Raw genomic sequence first — 19,050 nt, forward strand, 5'->3', positions numbered from 1 at the left:
ATTCTTGAGGGGACTTGAGCTGGAGCTCGCCACACCCACCCTGGCTGGAGATTTATCTGTAAAAACTTGCATTTGTGGTCACAGTGGTGGCCCATGTTAACCTACCTATGGTGCATAAATATATTTAGTTGGATGAATCTTACTGTAGACTACTGGCCCAGTGGCTTACACACTCACCTGGAGTTTTGCGACTCACTAGCCACGGGTTCAAACCTCACCCGTTCCGGGGTTTAAAATGTGTTTTATAAAGCCGGGTTCCAGTTAATGGGCTTAAGGAGATATCTTCACAATGCTACAGTCGATAGATCTTAAATTTTGGCAGTGCTTTAGAGGTTGACCTTCAGCTCCTGGGTCTTCTGGGGATACTGAGCAATAGTTGCTCCTAGTTTTTTTTATAGAGTTTTAATTACGAGTTTTAGACCTCTTGTTACTCAAAACATGTTAAAAGAGTTTAGTTAAATGGACAGTAAACATCTCTTTCTGGTCCTAACATTACGTCTTCAGCTTCAGTTGTCTGGAAATTTGAGACAATAATTTTCAGGATAACACGAATAAGATCTTGGTTGACTTATATAAATATTTCACAACGAGGCCTCAGGTTCTACAGTTATTGGAATTCTTTCCAAATTATACTATTTTATATTGGTTGACTTATATAAATATTTCACAACGAGGCCTCAGGTTCTACAGTTATTGGAATTCTTTCCAAATTATACTATTTTATATTGGTTGACTTATATAAATATTTCACAACGAGGCCTCAGGTTCTACAGTTATTGAAATTCTTTCCAAATTATACTATTTTATATTGGTTGACTTATATAAATATTTCACAACGAGGCCTCAGGTTCTACAGTTATTGGAATTCCTTCCAAATTATACTATTTTATATTGGTATGAACCCTAAAGCGAAGTCTTCCTCTCACTTTTGTAGTAGATGACATCCTTCAGATGTTCAGAAACTGCTGAGCCAGAGGATAATATCCTCTTGGGATGTCATCCACTACAATATTATCCTTCCCTGGAATATAGTCGAAATTTTAAATTCCAGTAAGTACAGCGCCCAATAAGGTAAGCAGGCAGTCGACTCGCTGTTCTTAAACCTGGGTTTAAAATTATTTAATTCCTTAAAATATGCAGGTATGACTACGCCAAGCCAAAAAAAAAATATATATATAGACAATGGTACAACTTCATTTGTAATATATTAATTCTGTTGAGTATCCATAAACCTTAAACATACCGGATATCTTCACGTGATCCAGGTGGTTGATCATAACCTGCACAAGAAGTGGAAGGAAGTGCATATACAAGGTATGCAGACCACAGATGACATCAGTGACATACTACTATATAGAGAGCCGCTTGTTATGCAGAGCATTTCCCGCAAATTAGGTCAGTTTTGTCCCAGGATGCGACCCACACCAGTCCATTAACACTCAGGTAGCCATTTTATACTGATGGGTGAACATGGACAGCAGGTAACACGTCCCTAATGTTTTCCAGCCGTACCTGTGATTCGAACTCCTGTCATGTAGGGGGGGTAATGGAACGTAAAAGGGGGGATAATTGGGGTCATATGGGAGTAAGAGAGTCAGTAGGCAGGGGATAGGCAGGAGAGGTGAGTCGAGTGAGATGATTAGCGGAGGTAGGTAATGTGAGGTCACTGGTGACTACACCTTCACTTCTCATTGCTCTACCCACCACACTACTCACCCTCTCGCTACATGAAATAAAATAATGAATAACGGGGACAGCGAATATTATTATTCTACTCAAACACAGTTTATTATTAAGTCCTTGTACAATAATATTTTTGAGAACAGGAGAACATTATTGTGTTTAGATAAATGGGGTGGTACACATAAGCAGTGAGACAGGGAACACAATCAACTTGACCAAAATGAATGTAACTTACAATATAGTACAGAGAACAGTTCACCACAGGAAGTAAGCCACAGGTCCCAAGACCTATACAGCACGAGTACTGCTCCAAGCCAGTACTCTGCCCAATGTCTCCAACAGTCTCCTCCCGAGACTTCAGCAGCCTTCTCCCGAGCCCTGCAGCCCAGCAGCAGCTCCTCCTGAGCTATGCACACAGCAGCAGCTCCGCTTGAAGTTTCCCAATCATGCTCTTCCTTGGGCTTATATGGTGGTCCAAGCACCCTCCACAATGAGGTGTGCACCACATGTACGACCTGACGCCGAGATCTGACGCCATTGACGAACAAAGGAGCTGAGACTTAAGCCGAAAAGGCGTGGCTGCTTAACCACTTGCCAAGGCAAGGTGACCATATAATTAAGTCTCCCTAGAGACCTCACAAGCCCAGCTGAACTACATCACACTCACGACCTCAGTGTGTGAGGTGAGTGCCCTAGCAACCGAGCTGCGGGACACCGTATATGCAGGGACTGAGTATGTATGTTGGGAGAGAGGATGAATCACATCTACGTAAGTGCCACATCAATTTTTTTTATGTGATAAATATATGCGATTCTTTTATTTGAAATCTACATGGCATGTGTATATATTGTTTACAGCACATCCCAGCTCACGTACACATGAATATGTGAAAAAGTCTTTACGTACACAAATGTGAGGGTAAGCATAGATGTGTGTTGTATACTGTCATGGCCGTGAGGGTAACTGACAGTTCCGGAGGCTTGTGTGAGTGAGGTGGCTGACTGAGCAGCTGACTGACTTGACTCACGAAATCGTAATAATACAATTGCAAATAAACCAGGGAACAGGTGGAGATCGAACTCACGGCAAGTGAGTCGTAAATCTTTAGACCAGTGTGTAAGCCACTGGGCCAGCTGGCTACAATAAGGTTTATCCAGCTCGGTATATTTATACACAATAGGAAGGCTAGCATGGGCCACCACTGTGACCACAAATGCAAGTTTTTACTGACGAATCTCTCGCCAGCGTGGCCGTGACGAACTCTAGCTCAAGTCCCCTCATAAAATCGTAACAACATGATTGCAGGAGTTTTACAACTCACCTGCCGTGAGTTCGATTCCTACCTGTACCATGATGTGACTTTTTTTTGACATTTGCTAGGCTCAGTGGTCTGACTTCAATGATCTTAGTGCTGTTCCAGGTGTAGTGATGTGTTACAACTGTGTTACATCTGGTAGATTAAGTAGAATAAGAAGTTTTGGGAACTCATCCTTGTGAATGTATAGATGCGCTCCTGTGTTGTAGCATCCTGGAGAGCGTTGTGTGCGTAAGGTGGAAGTTGTGGTGAATATTAAAATGGTATAAAATACCGACAGGTTGTTAGGTAAGACACATATGCAACAGTTAGGTATCTTTATTTCGAAACGTTTAGCCTACACAGTAGGCTTCTTCAGTCGAGTACAGAAAAGTTGATAGAAGCAGAAGATACTTGAAGACGTCGGTATTTTATACCATTTTAATGTTCAATCTGTCAGACACTGCAACACAAGGGTATCTTGGTATAGACCTGAAACCAACTTCGGCAACCTCTACTAGTGAGAACGGCTGGATTTGAGAGGGACCTGACCTCCCAACATCTACGTTCTTACCTCTACTAGTGACCTACGTCTCACCTCCATATTGTTTCAGACTATGGAACAATACTCTTCTCCAGACTGAGGGACTGACCACCTCAAAACTTCAAGGGTAATGGACTGATTACATCGTCTTCAAGTATCTTCTGCTTCTATCAACTTTTCTGTACTCGACTGAAGAAGCCTACTGTGTAGGCGAAACGTTTCGAAATAAAGATACCTAACTGTTACATATGTGTCTGGAAGTTGTGGTATTGATTAGGTGAGATGGATATTTTCTGACTAGTATATACAGTTGGCGTTTTGGGGTCTTGTTGAGTCTGTTAAAATTACCATCAGAAATACTCAAAAGAGGGATTATAGTTATTTAAATAAAATAATTTTTTACCAAACTGTGATTATAATTGACAGGCAAATATTATCCAGATATTTATTGAGACATTCATAAAGTATTTGAGGCAATGTTTTCGTTACTCGATTCCGGCCAAAATGGGAAAAAAATTAAGCTTTTCGTTACTCGATTCCGGCCAAAATGGGAAAAAAATTAAGCTTTTCGGTACTCGATTCAGGCCAAAATGGGGAAAAAATTAAGCTCATTAAACTTTTGCCATTATACACATCTGGGAATTATTTCTCGAGGAACGAATTGAATAAAGTTTAATGCGAGGCTGTGCGGCTGATCCTCACAGCCAGAAATGAAAAATTCATTATCTGTTTTCTCATGACATACTTTCCTAATTTCTTTTGTTCTCGAACTACTCTCCTTATTTCTTTCTCATCTTTCAATAATGCCTTTCTTTTTTTTCTTTTTTTTCTTTCTCGGAATCATCTTATTCTCTGTTTTTAACCAGATGCTCTTATTTTTTTTTTAGACCCAGTTGCCCAAGTCTCACGTCATACGTAAACTCACATATTTTTATTTATGTTTGAAGTTCGACGTTGTTATTGTGCTGGAAAGTATCGCAAATCAGCCATTTTATATCTCCAGGAAGAGATGACAACGCTTGTGCTATGTTACAGTAAATGGTGTGTATATATTGTTTATAACACCGACACGTTGATAAAGAGACACCTGTACGACATTTGGGTATCTTTACTCACGAAATCGTAATGACACGATTGCAAATAAACCATACCACGGGCGGGATTTGACCGCGGGTTCAAATCCCGCCCGTGGTATGGTTTGGGTATCTTTATTCTGGAAACGTTTCACCACACAATGGCTTCTTCAGTCCAAAGCAGGAAAAGATGGAAGATGAGGAGTTTGAGGTAATCAGTCCGTCAGCCGATGTGTTCAGTCCATCAGTCTTGACAAAAGTGCAGCATATTCGTGGAGAAATAGCTTATATACTGACGATAGATGAGGTGGAGCAGTGGTAGCAGGCGGAGTTACCAGTGGGCAAAGCTACCCAACTAAAACAGTGTTCGTACTTTCGTTGGCGGAGTTCGTCGTGATGTTCTCGATGGTCTTCGTTGAGATAGTCATCACTGGAATGGTCTTCGTTGGGGTTTCAAGGAATGTCGACCCACCTTCCTCTGCCAATGCTTCCTTGGTACGTTGTGTCTATAGATTATACAAGTTTGTCAAGATTGATGGACTGAACACATCGACTCCAGCCTGAGGGACTGATTACCTCTAACTCCTTCTCATCTTCCACCTTTTCCTGCTTTGGACTGAAGAATCCACTATCTGACGGATAAAGATACCCATCGTAATAAAGATTATAATAATGATTTCCACACGTGTTGTTCCACAAGTACGACTACCACTAGCATTACTACGACTACCACTAGCATTACTACCACTACCACTAGCATTACTACGACTACCACTAGCATTACTACGACTACCACTAGCATTACTACCACTACCACTAGCATTACTACGACTACCACTAGCATTACTACCACTACCACTAGCATTACTACGACTACCACTAGCATTACTACCACTACCAATAGCATTACTACGACTACCACTAGCATTACTACGACTACCACTAGCATTACTACCACTACCAATAGCATTACTACCACTACCACTAGCATTACTACGACTACCACTAGCATTACTACGACTACCACTAGCATTACTACCACTACCACTAGCATTACTACGACTACCACTAGCATTACTACCACTACCACTAGCATTACTACCACTACCACTAGCATTACTACGACTACCACTAGCATTACTACCACTACCACTAGCATTACTACGACTACCACTAGCATTACTACCACTACCACTAGCATTACTACCACTACCACTAGCATTACTACCACTACCACTAGCATTACTACCACTACCACTAGCATTACTACCACTACCACTAGCATTACTACCACTACCACTAGCATTACTACAACTACCACTAGCATTACTACCACTACCACTAGCATTACTACCACTACCACTAGCATTACTACCACTACCACTAGCATTACTACCACTACCACTAGCATTACTACCACTACCACTAGCATTACTACCACTACCACTAGCATTACTACCACTACCACTAGCATTACTACCACTAGCATTACTACCACTACCACTAGCATTACTACCACTACCACTAGCATTACTACCACTACCACTAGCATTACTACCACTACCACTAGCATTACTACCACTACCACTAGCATTACTACCACTACCACTAGCATTACTACCACTACCACTAGCATTACTACGACTACCACTAGCATTGCTACCACTACCACTAGCATTACTACCACTACCACTAGCATTACTACCACTACCACTAGCATTACTACGACTACCACTAGCATTGCTACCACTACCACTAGCATTACTACCACTACCACTAGCATTACTACCACTACCACTAGCATTACTACCACTACCACTAGCATTACTACCACTACCACTAGCATTACTACAACTACCACTTGCATTACTATCACTACCACTAGCATTACTACCACTACCACTAGCTTTACTACCACTACCACTAGCATTACTACCACTAGCATTACTACCACTACTACTAGCATTACTACCACTACTACTAGCATTACTACCACTACTACTAGCATTACTACCACTACCACTACCATTACTACTACTACTACTAGCATTACTACCACTACTACTAGCACTACTACCACTACTACTAGCATTACTACCACTACCACTAGCATTACTACCACTACCACTAGCATTACTACCACTACCACTAGCATTACTACCACTACCACTAACATTACTACCACTACCACTAGCATTACTACCACTACCACTAGCATTACTACCACTACCACTAGCATTACTACCACTACCACTAGCATTACTACCACTACCACTAACATTACTACCACTATCACTAGCAAAACTACTACTATCACTAATATTACTACTACTACTACTGCTACCACTAGTATTTCTACTACCACCTTCAATGATTATACTATGTCTTGCCCCTCACTCTAAGCCTATATATACCCTTTGTGTCCATGTAGTGTTCGTAACGGCTTGACGAAGCTCCTGGAGAGCGAAACGTTGCCACAATAAAAATGCCACATTAGTTGCACATGTTTACAAAACGTAGGAAATAACAAAGAGGGTGAAAGATCACTAGTGATGGAACAACGAACAATAGTTGGGGGAAAAGCTCTAGCTACTCGTACTGACAAAAGAGAGTTTTTGTGCTGACTCTCACAAACTAGTTTCAGTAGGCGACACACAGCCATCCCTGCACTCTGACACCAAACTACAATAGCCAGAATTACATTGGTAGTCTGTTATAATTTTCCTGCTTCTAACACTCGGTTTTAAACATGAAATAATGTTATTTGGCAAGAACTAGGTATAACAACATCGACAAGTTGTGAAATGTTGATACATGTGCAACTCTGAAGGAATTTGTTGAATGTGCAAGTTTGAGGGAATTTGTTGAATGTGCAAGTTTGAGGGAATTTGTTGAATGTGCAAGTTTGAGGGAATTTGTTGAATGTGCAAGTTTGAGGGAATTTGTTGAATGTACACCCCTCAAGGAAGGTTCCTTGATGTTGGTGAGGGGCTCTTGATTTAGGGAATTGGATCTGTGCTCCAGTTCCCCGAATTAAGCCTGAATGCCTTCCACCTCCCCCCCCCTACAGGTGCTGTATAATCCTCCGGGTTTAGCGCTTCCCCTTGATTATAATAATAATAATATTGAGTGTGCAACTCTGAGGGAATTTGTTGAATGTGCAGTCCTGGACATTTGTTGAATGTGCAATGCTAAGGACATTTGTTGAATGCTCAACCCTGAGGACGTTTGTGAGACATTTTGTCTCTTACGACCTGTATGTTCTTCTCCATACCACTATTGTAATGCTTGGTTATTTAAGTTACTGTCACCTTCCTGTCACCTTGCAGCAGTCTGGCCATAACAATCAAAACTATCTCACTATCAAGACATTTTCGCCCACACGACTGTTTCTGATATGATCAAAACACCCAGTTTGTCACTAACAGTCATTTCCCAATCAGAGTCACTCGCATCACATTTCTTCTCCATTCTAATGTTTGATCTAAACTACAACTGATCCGCTTGACAATGTCTGCATGTTTTCAGGCACCGAGGGTTCTGCTACGTAATTGACTGATTAGATATCTGCGTTAACGAGCAGGTGTGCTCGTTAATGAACAGGTGTACAGATGTACCTATCAAAACGGTCACTGAGTGTATACCCATGAATGTATTCAGTAATGGCTCAGCGTGTCATAATGCTTTGTACACATGTACAGTATATGTCTATTTTAATATTCACGTATACGGTATATATGTCGACGGGTTAATAAGTAAGACACATGTGCAACAGTCAGGTGTCTTTATTACGAAACGTTTCGCCTGCACATTAGGCTTCGTCAGTCAAGTACAGAAGAATTAGCAGAAGCAGTAGAGATGTGAAGATGTAATCGTATCACCCTTGAGGACATAGTTTTGAGGTGGTCAGTCCCTCAGCCTGGAAAAGAGTTTTGCTTCATTGTAGGGACTGAGGGACTGACAACCTCAAAACTACGATATGATGGACTGATTACATCGTCTTCATATCTCTCCTGCTTCTACTAACTCTTTTGTACTCGACTGAAGAAGCCTACTGTGTAGGCGAAACTTTTGGATCAAAGACACCTCACTGTAGTACCTCTGTGTTATCATAATATATATATATATATATATATATATATATATATATATATATATATATATATATATATATATATATATATATATATATATATATTTCTTCTTTTTTTTCAACAAGTCGGCCGTCTCCCACCGAGGCAGGGTGACCCAAAGAGAAAGAAAATCCCCAAAAAGAAAATACTTTAATCATCATTCAACACTTTCACCACACTCACACATAATCACTGTTTTTGCAGAGGTGCTCAGAATACAACAGTTTAGAAGTATATGCGTAGAAAAATACACAACATATCCCTCCAAACTGCCAATATCCCAAACCCCTCATTTAGAGTGCAGGCATTGTACTTTCCATTTCCAGGACTCAAGTCCGGTTATATAAAATAACAGGTTTCCCTGAATCCCTTCACTAAATATTACCCTGCTCACTCTCCAACAGATCGTCAGGTCCCAAATACCATTCGTCTCCATTCACTCCTATCTAACACGCTCACGCACGCTTGCTGGAAGTCCAAGCCCCTCCCTCCAACCTTTTCGAGGACGACTCCTACCCCGCCTTCCTTTCCCTACAGATTTATAAGCTCTCCATGTCATTCTACTTTGATCCATTCTCTCTAAATGACCAAACCACCTCAACAACCCCTCTTCAGCCCTCTGACTAATACTTTTATTATCTCCACACCTCCTAATTTCCACACTCCGAATTTTCTGCATAATATTCACACCACACATTGCCCTTAGACAGGACATCTCCACTGCCTCCAACCGCCTCCTCGCTGCTGCATTCACAACCCAAGCTTCACACCCATATAAGAGTGTTGGTACTACTATGCTTTCATACATTCCCTTCTTTGCCTCCATAGATAACGTTTTTTGACTCCACATATACCTCAACGCACCACTCACCTTTTTTCCTTCATCAATTCTATGATTAACCTCATTCTTCATAAATCCATCCGCCCACACGTCAACTCCCAAGTATCTGAAAACATTCACTTCTTCCATACTCCTCCTCCCCAATTTGATATCCAATTTTTCTTTATCTATATCATTTGATACCCTCATCACCTTACTCTTTTCTATGTTCACTTTCAACTTTCTACCTTTACACACATTCCCAAATTCGTCCACTAACCTTTGCAATTTTTCTTTAGAATCTCCCATAAGCACAGTATCATCAGCAAAAACTAACTGTGTCAATTCCCATTTTGCATTTGATTCCCCATAATTTAATCCCACCCCTCTCCCGAACACCCTAGCATTTACTTCTTTTACAACCCCATCTATAAATATATTAAACAACCATGGTGACGTTACACATCCCTGTCTAAGACCTACTTTTACCGGGAAGTATTCTCCCTCTCTTCTACACACCCTAACCTGAGCCTCACTATCCTCATAAAAACTCTTTACAGCATTTAGTAACTTACCACCTATTCCATATACTTGTAACATCTGCCACATTGCTCCCCTATCCACTCTATCATATGCCTTTTCTAAATCCATAAATGCAATAAAAACTTCCCTACCTTTATCTAAATACTGTTCACATATATGCTTCAATGTAAACACTTGATCTACACATCCCCTACCCACTCTGAAGCCTCCTTGCTCATCCACAATCCTAATTTCTGTCTTACCTCTAATTCTTTCATTTATAACCCTACCGTACACTTTTCCTGGTATACTCAATAAACTTATTCCTCTATAATTTTTACAATCTCTTTTGTCTCCCTTCCCTTTATATAGAGGGACTATACATGCTCTTCGCCAATCCCTAGGTACCTTCCCCTCTTTTATACATTTATTAAACAAAAGTACCAACCACTCCAACACTATATCCCCCCCTGCTTTTAACATTTCTGTCATGATCCCATCAATTCCAGCTGCTTTACCCCCTTTCATTCTACGTAATGCCTCACGTACCTCCCCCACACTTACATTCTGCTCTTCTTCACTCCTAAAAGATGGTATACCTCCCTGGCCAGTGTATGAAATTACCGCCTCCCTTTCTTCGTCGACATTTAAAAGTTCCTCAAAATATTCTCGCCATCTACCCAAAACCTTCATCTCCCCATCTACTATCTCCCCTTCTCTGTTTTTAACTGATAAATCCATTTGTTCCCTAGGCTTTCTTAACTTGTTTAACTCACTCTAATTTTTTTTCTTATTTTCATTAAAATTCCTTGACAGTGCCTCTCCCACTCTTATCATCTGCTCTCCTTTTGCACTCTCTCACCACTCTCTTTACCTTTCTTTTACTCTCCATATACTCTGATCTTCTTATAACACTTCTGCTTTGTAAAAACCTCTCATAAGCTAACTTTTTCTCTTTTATCACACCCTTTACTTCATCATTCCACCAATCACTCCTCTTTCCTCCTGCACCCACCCTCCTATAACCACAAACTTCTTCCCCACATTTTAATACTGCATTTTTAAAGCTAATCCAACCCTCTTCAACCCCCCCACTACTAATCTTTGCACTAGCCCACCTTTCTGCCAATAGTTGCTTATATCTCACCCGAACTTCCTCCTCCCTTAGTTTATACACTTTCACCTCCCTCTTACTTGTTGTTGCCATTTTCCTCTTATCCCATCTACCTCTTACTCTAACTGTAGCTACAACTAAATAATGATCCGATACATCAGTTGCTCCTCTATAAACATGTACATCCTGGAGCCTACCCATCAACCTTTTATCCACCAATACATAATCTAACAAACTACTTTCATTACGTGCTGTATCATACCATGTATATTTATCCTCTTTTTCATAAAATATGTATTACTTATTACCAAACCTCTTTCTACACATAGCTCAATTAAAGGCTCCCCATTTTCATATACTCCTGGTACCCCAAATTTACCTACTACTCCCTCCACAACATTTTTTCCCACTTTAGCATTAAAATCCCCAACCACAAGTAGACAGCAGGGTTGGTAGACAGCAACCGCCCAGGGAGGTACTACCGTCCTGCCAAGTGAGTGTAAAACGGAAGCCTGTAATTGTTTTACATGATGGTAGGATTGCTGGTGTCTTTTTTTCTGTCTCATAAACATGCAAGATTTCAGGTACGTCTTGATACTTCTACTGACACTTAGGTCACACTACACATACATGTACAAACATATATGTACACACCCATCTGGGTTTTCTTCTATTTTCTTTCTAGTTCTTGTTTATTTCCTCTTATCTCCATGGGGAAGTGGAACAGAATTCTTCCTCCGTAAGCTATGCGTGTTGTAGGAGGCGACTAGGATGCCGGGAGCGGGGGGCTAGTAGCCCCTTCTCCTATATATATTACTAAATGTAAAAGGAGAAACTTTCATTTTTCCTTTTGGGCCACCCCGCCTTGGTGGGATACGGCCGGTTTGTTGAAAGAAGAAGAATATATATATATATATATATATATATATATATATATATATATATATATATATATATATATATATATATATATATATATATATATATGCAATAAGATCACAGTAAACAGGTGATTTCAGAATATGCAAAACAACCACAGTGAAAGAATAGAGAAATTCCAAGCGCTTTCGTGACTACTCACATTATCATATATATATATATATATATATATATATATATATATATATATATATATATATATATATATATATATATATATATATATATATATATGTTAATGTTGCAGGTGTGTTAATGTTGCAGTTTAAAAACTGTAGTGTAAAGCACCCTTCTGGCAAGACAGTGATGGAGTGAATGATGGTGAAAGTTTTTCTTTTTCGGGCCACCCTGCCTTGGTGGGAATCGGCCAGTGTGATAATAATAAAAATAATATATATATATATATATATATATATATATATATATATATATATATATATATATATATATATATATATATATATAATATATATATATATATATATATATATATATACCCCTCTGGGTTTTCTTCTGTTTTCTTACTAATTCTTGTTCTTGTTTATTTCCTCTTATCTCCATGGGGAAGTGAAACAGAATTCTTCCTCCATAAGTCACGTGTGTCGTAAGAGGTGACTAAAATGCCGGGAGCAGAGGGTTAGTAACCCCTTTTCCGGTATACATTACTAAAGTTAAAAAAGATAAAAACTTTTGTTTTTGGGTCCCCGTGCCTCGGTGGGATGCGGCCGGTGCGTTGAAAGAAGAATATATATACCTATCATGTTCTCTAACTAGAGAACACTTGAAAAAACCTGCAGGTAGTACTGAGACCTTCAAAACACACCTTGTTCACAGAAATCACTGAACAACTGACCAATAATATTTACCAGCTGCATTGAACACCTCACATTTTTATTTTTCCGTTTCTACTGCCCGACTTTTCCCTTATTACTGTTTCCCAGAAGATTTTTTTTTAATTGCTAACGTTTTTTCCGCTTATAAATGCTCAGAATTTAATTTTCCGCTTACAAATGCTTATATTCATAAATACCGTCAAAAAAAGATAGTTATTTTTACTCAATGTTCTTGGACGTTCAACCTCGAACATTCCAAAATTAAGTTATAAACCAATTTAAATTATAAACCATTTATAAACAGTTATAAACCATTATAAACCATTATAAAGATTTTTACACTGTACAAGTTTTACACTGGTTTATAAGACCATTAGCAAATATTGACAATAATCCTCATTTTATATTTATGGGAGGAGGACAAATCAGGGCTGAAATTTTGGAAAAAAAAAATTGCAGCTGCCCTGCTTTTTTGTGGGCTGAAAAAAATTATATATTTTGTTTATTTCTGAAAAAAAATAGATTTGCCATTTCCTTATCACGTACCACTCTTGCTATTGCAAATATTTGCATAATATTTGCATATTAGCAAATAAGTGTTGCAACTTATCATTGTTTTGTTCAGCCTAACAATTAGTGTGACACAAGACTGCGCGGTGAACAGTCCGGTGAACAGTCCGGTGAACAGGACTGTTCACCAGACTGTTCACCAGACTGTTCACCGTACTTTTCACCAGACTGTTCACCAGACTGTTCACCGGACTGTTCACCGTACTTTTCACCGGACTGTTCACCGGACTGTTCACCGGACTGTTCACCGTACTGTTCACCAGACTGTTCACCGTACTGTTCACCAGACTGTTCACCGGACTGTTCACCGTACTGTTCACCGGACTGATCACCGTACTGTTCACCAGACTGTTCACCGGACTGTTCACCGGACTGTTCACCAGACTGTTCACCAGACTGTTCATCGGACTGTTCACCGGACTGTTCACCGGACTGTTCACCGTACTGTTCACCGGACTGTTCACCGGACTGTTCACCGTACTGTTCACCGGACTGTTCACCGGACTGTTCACCGGACTGTTCACCGGACTGTTCACCGTACTGTTCACCGGACTGTTCACCGGACTGTTCACCGGACTGTTCACCGGACTGTTCACCGTACTGTTCACCGGACTGTTCACCGGACTGTTCACCGGACTGTTCACCGGACTGTTCACCGTACTGTTCACCGGACTGTTCACCAGACTGTTCACCGGACTGTTCACCTGACTGTTCACCGCGCAGTCTTGTGTCACACTAATTGTTAGCTGAACAAAATAACAATGTTTGTCTCCCTCACAATGACCTTCTTGCCAGGTCAGCAAATGGGCGAAAATGGTATAAAATACCAAGTTGATGATTAAGACACATGTGCAGCAGTCTTGTATCTTGATTGTTGAAACGTTTCGCCTACACAGTAGTCTTCTTCAGTCAAATACAAAGGCAGCAGTAGTAATGAAATAAAGATGGTGCAATCAGTCCATCAACCTTGGAGAAAAAGTATTTGAGGTGGTCAGTCCCTCAGTCTGGAGTCTTCAGTTCCGTAGACGTGAACGAGGACAAATTTTCTTGACGTTGCGAAAGCCTAGTATGAATTCTTGAACAAGATTCTCTAACATTTGCATGATTACCTGCTTGATTATATCTACATCTACGGGGAGTTGAGTACAACCTGAGGCAATATTGAACGCATCTATGCCGGGGAACTGAAAAATCTATCACAAAGTGGAAGGGTTCCTGGAGTATACCTGGAGAGTGCCTGTGTCTGTGACCAGGATCACTCGTGCTCACCCAGAGATTGTCATTAGCTAGTCTAGTAAGGAATTAAGTAATGACAAACAGGCGACCTTATACCTTGAGATAAGTTTGTGCCTTCCAACAGTAGAGTTAATTTTATAGCGGGCTTTTAATGTGTAAAGGGATGGTACACAGCACCTTGCTTCGCCTTGTGGCTTCTAACTGCCCACTAAATTTCACCAGAGGATACAAAGGACTTAGTAGTGACGAAAGATCCTATTTCACTAGAGCAGATAAATCAAATATTATTGTCATTCTAAATAAGGCAGATTATTTAGATGATATGAATCATTTACTTAGCGATAAGGAGACATACGGCGAACTCACTAAGAACCCGTATAAATAAATTAATACTCAGTTTAACATAAGACTTAAAGAGCATTTGAGAGGCCATGATTTAATTAAACAGTTATTAGCAAGGTTGGCTGCACTGTCTTACTTGTATGGATTAATTAACACACATAAACCAGGAAACCCGCCTCGTCCAATTGTAAGTTCTCTCCTCGCCCTGCATATAACCTATCCAATAGCCTAATTAAACTACTAAACCCTATGATAGGGAAGGTCCCAGATACTTATATAAAGAGCAGTGTTATCTTCACAGAGACACACCAGAACTGAAAATTGGCTGTAGTATTTTTAACACTACGCTAGATGTTACTGCTTTGTTTACCAGAGTCTCTGAATCAGATTTGTAAAGGTATCTTCAGGATGTAATGGAACATTTCTCGTTACCATTTCCTGAGTACTTTATAATCTTAACCGATTAAACTGTGTGTGTGTTGGAATGTAAGTTTGCTTTTGAAGAAATATATTATGCTCAAAACTAAGGCATGGCATCCAAAAATCCACTGTTGTTTGTGTTCAACACCGTGTATATGGAGTTGTGCGAGACTAGGCTGCTTGAAGATATTCTCTCAAGTAAAGTTAAATGTGGAAAAACACATTTATGTAGAGTTCAGGTTATTTATTATAGGAAACATTTCTTACGAGTGACTTCTTTAGTCGTGAACTGTACATAAGTTTTTTTTTACGTCTTGTGGGTATCACCATACCATACATCAAGGCCAGATGGTTTAGGTACGTTGATGATGTACCTTGCTTGTGGCCGAAATATTAGAACTTGGGTCTAAGGCTATAAGAGACTGATATTTATATGGCATCAATGGTTATGGACAGATTCTATCAAACTTACCGCTGTCCATCACTTTGTCTTCCACCAAATCTGATCTCCCCAAGAATTCCATTCATCTCTGTAACTGACTGATGAAGCATACAGCGCAAGCAAAATAATTCGTCCATAAAGATTCCTAATGTTTCACATGTCTTATCAACTTGCTGCTATTGTATAATATTTACATGACATAAGAGCTTGGATAAATTCCTGATGAGACTAAATTCGTTGGCCCTTATACTAAGTTTACTGTAGAGTTGGAAAGGAATGAACTTGGATGTTACGATGTCTTGGTCCACCATGTTGGCAGGAGACGTAAATTTACAATTCATAGTACGTCCACTAATGTTCCCTCGTATCTCCACTATTACTCCAGTCAGTGAGATGAGAGAAAAGACGGACATGTTCCTCACAGTCTTCCGCAGAGATTCATGTATTTTGCTGCCCAGAATTTTTTGGATGAAGAAATATACAAGATTTTTTTGTATTGCCGAAACAGTAAATTGTTTTATCACGCCGGCCGTCTGCCACCGAGGCAGGGTGACCCGAAAAGGAATAAACTAAAGTTTTTCTTCTTTTTACATTTAGTAATGTATACAGGAGAAGGGGTTACTAGCCCCTTGCTCCCAGCATTTTAGTCGCCTCTTACGACACACATGACTTACGGAGGAAGAATTCTGTTCCACTTCCCCATGGAGATAAGAGGAAATAAACAAGAACAAGAACCATTAAAAAAACACAGATGAGTGTATATAGGAGGTAGAGGGAGAGAAGGAGGTAGAGGGAGGGAAGAAGGTAGAGGGAGAGAAGGAGGTAGAGGGAGGGAAGAAGGTAGAGGGAAGGAAGTAGAGGGAGGGGAGGAGGTATAGGGAAAGAAAAAGATAGAGGGAGGGAAGGTGGTAGAGGGAGGGAAGGGGGTAGAGGGAGGGAAGGGGGTAGAGGGAGGGAAGGGGGGTAGAGGGAGGGAAGGGGGTAGAGGGAGGGAAGAAAGTAGAGAGAGGGAAGGAGGTAGAGGGAGGGAAGGGGGTAGAGGGAGGGAAGAAAGTAGAGAGAGGGAAGGAGGTAGAGGGAGGGAAGGGGGGTAGAGGGAGGGAAGGGGTTAGAGGGAGGGAAGGGGGTAGAGGGAGGGAAGGAAGTAGAGGGAGGGGGGAAGGAGGTACAGGGAGAGAAGAAGGTAGAGGGAGGGAAGAAGGTAGAGGGAAGGAAGTAGAGGGAGGGGAGGAGGTATAGGGAAAGAAAAAGGTAGAGGGAGGGAAGGAGAGGTAGAGGGAGGGAAGGAGAGGCAGAGGGAGGGAAGGAGGTAGAGGGAGGGAAGAAGGTAGAGAGAGGGAAGGAGGTAGAGGGAGGGAAGGGGGTAGAGGGAGGGAAGGGGGTAGAGGGAGGGAAGGGGGTAGAGGGAGGGAAGAAAGTAGAGAAAGGGAAGGAGGTAGAGGGAGGGAAGGTGGTAGAGAAAGGGAAGGAGGTAGAGGGAGGGAAGAAGGTAGAGGGTGGGAAGGAGGCAGAGGGAGGGAAGGAGGTAGAGGGAGGGAAGAAGGTAGAGGGAGGGAAGGAGGTAGAGGGAGGGAAGAAGGTAGAAGGAGGCAGAGGGAGAGAAGAAGGTAGAGGTAGGAAAGGAGGTATAGGGAGGGAAGAAGGTAGAGGGAATGAAGGAGGTAGAGGGAGGGGAGGAGGCAAAGTGAGAGAAGAGTTAGAGGTAGGAGGTAGAGGGAGGGGAGGTAGAGGGAGGGAGGTAGAGGGAGGAAGGTAGAGGGAGGGAATGAGGTAGAGAAAAGGAAGAAGGTAGAGAGAGGGAAGGAGATACAGGGAGGGAGATAGAGGGAGGGAAGGATGTAGAAGGAGGGAAAGAGGTAGAGGGAGGGAGGGAGGTAGGTAGAGGGGGGAAGAAAATAGAGGGAAGGAAAGCGGTAGAGGGAGGGGAGGAGGTAGATTGATGGAGGGAGGTAGAGGGAGGGAAGGAGGTAAAGGGAGGGTAAGGGAGGGAGGTAGAAGGAGGGATGGAGGTTGAGGGAGGGGGAGGGAGGGAGGGAGGAAGAGGGAGGAAGGGGGAAGGGGATGGAGGGGGAGGGAGGGGGAAGGGGAGGGAGGGAGGGGGAAGGGGAGGGGGGAGGGAAGGGGGGAGTCTCTTGTATTCACTGGGATCATTTCAACTTTTTTTATGAGTTTCTGTTATCTGTGAAAGGAAAACTTAAAATGAATTCCTTTACTCGTGTGTGTGTGTGTGTGTGTGTGTGTGTGTGTGTGTGTGTGTGTGTGTGTGTGTGTGTGTGTGTGTTTGTGTGTGTTTGTGTGTGTGTGTGTGTGTTTGTGTGTGTGTACTCACCTATTTGTACTCACCTATTTGTGGTTGCAGGGGTCGAGTCACAGCTCCTGGCCCCGCCTCTTCGCTGATTGCTACTAGGTCCTCTCTCTCCCTGCCCCATGAGCTCTATCATACCTCGCCTTAAAACTATGTATGGTTCCTGCCTCCACCACATCACTTTCTAGGCTATTCCATGGCCTGACTACTCTATGACTGAAGAAATACTTCCTAACATCCCTTTGATTCATCTGAGTCTTCAACTTCCAATTGTGACCTCTTGTGTCTGTGTCCCATCTCTGGAACATCCCGTCTTTGTCCACCTCGTCTATTCCGCGCAGTATTTTATATGTCGTTATCATGTCTCCCCTGACCCTCCTGGCCTCCAGTGTCGTCAGGCCGATTTCCCTCAACCTTTCTTCATAGGACAATCCCCGTAGCTCTGGGACTAGTCTTGTTGCAAACCTTTGCACTTTCTCTAATTTCTTGACGTGCTTGACTAGGTGTGGATTCCAAACTGGTGCTGCATACTCCAGTATGGGCCTGACGTAGATGGTGTACAGAGTCTTAAACGAATCCTTACTGAGGTATCGGAACGCTATCCGTAGGTTTGCCAGGCGCCCGTATGCTGCAGCAGTTATCTGATTGATGTGCGCCTCAGGAGATATGCTCGGTGTTATACTCACCCCCAGATCTTTTTCCTTTAGTGAGGTTTGCAGTCTTTGGCCATCTAAACTATATTGTGTCTGCGGTCTTCTTTGCCCTTCCCCAATCTTCAT

This window comes from Cherax quadricarinatus, chromosome 3 (assembly GCF_038502225.1).
Source record: "Cherax quadricarinatus isolate ZL_2023a chromosome 3, ASM3850222v1, whole genome shotgun sequence".
NCBI classification, from domain to species: Eukaryota; Metazoa; Arthropoda; class Malacostraca; order Decapoda; family Parastacidae; genus Cherax; species Cherax quadricarinatus.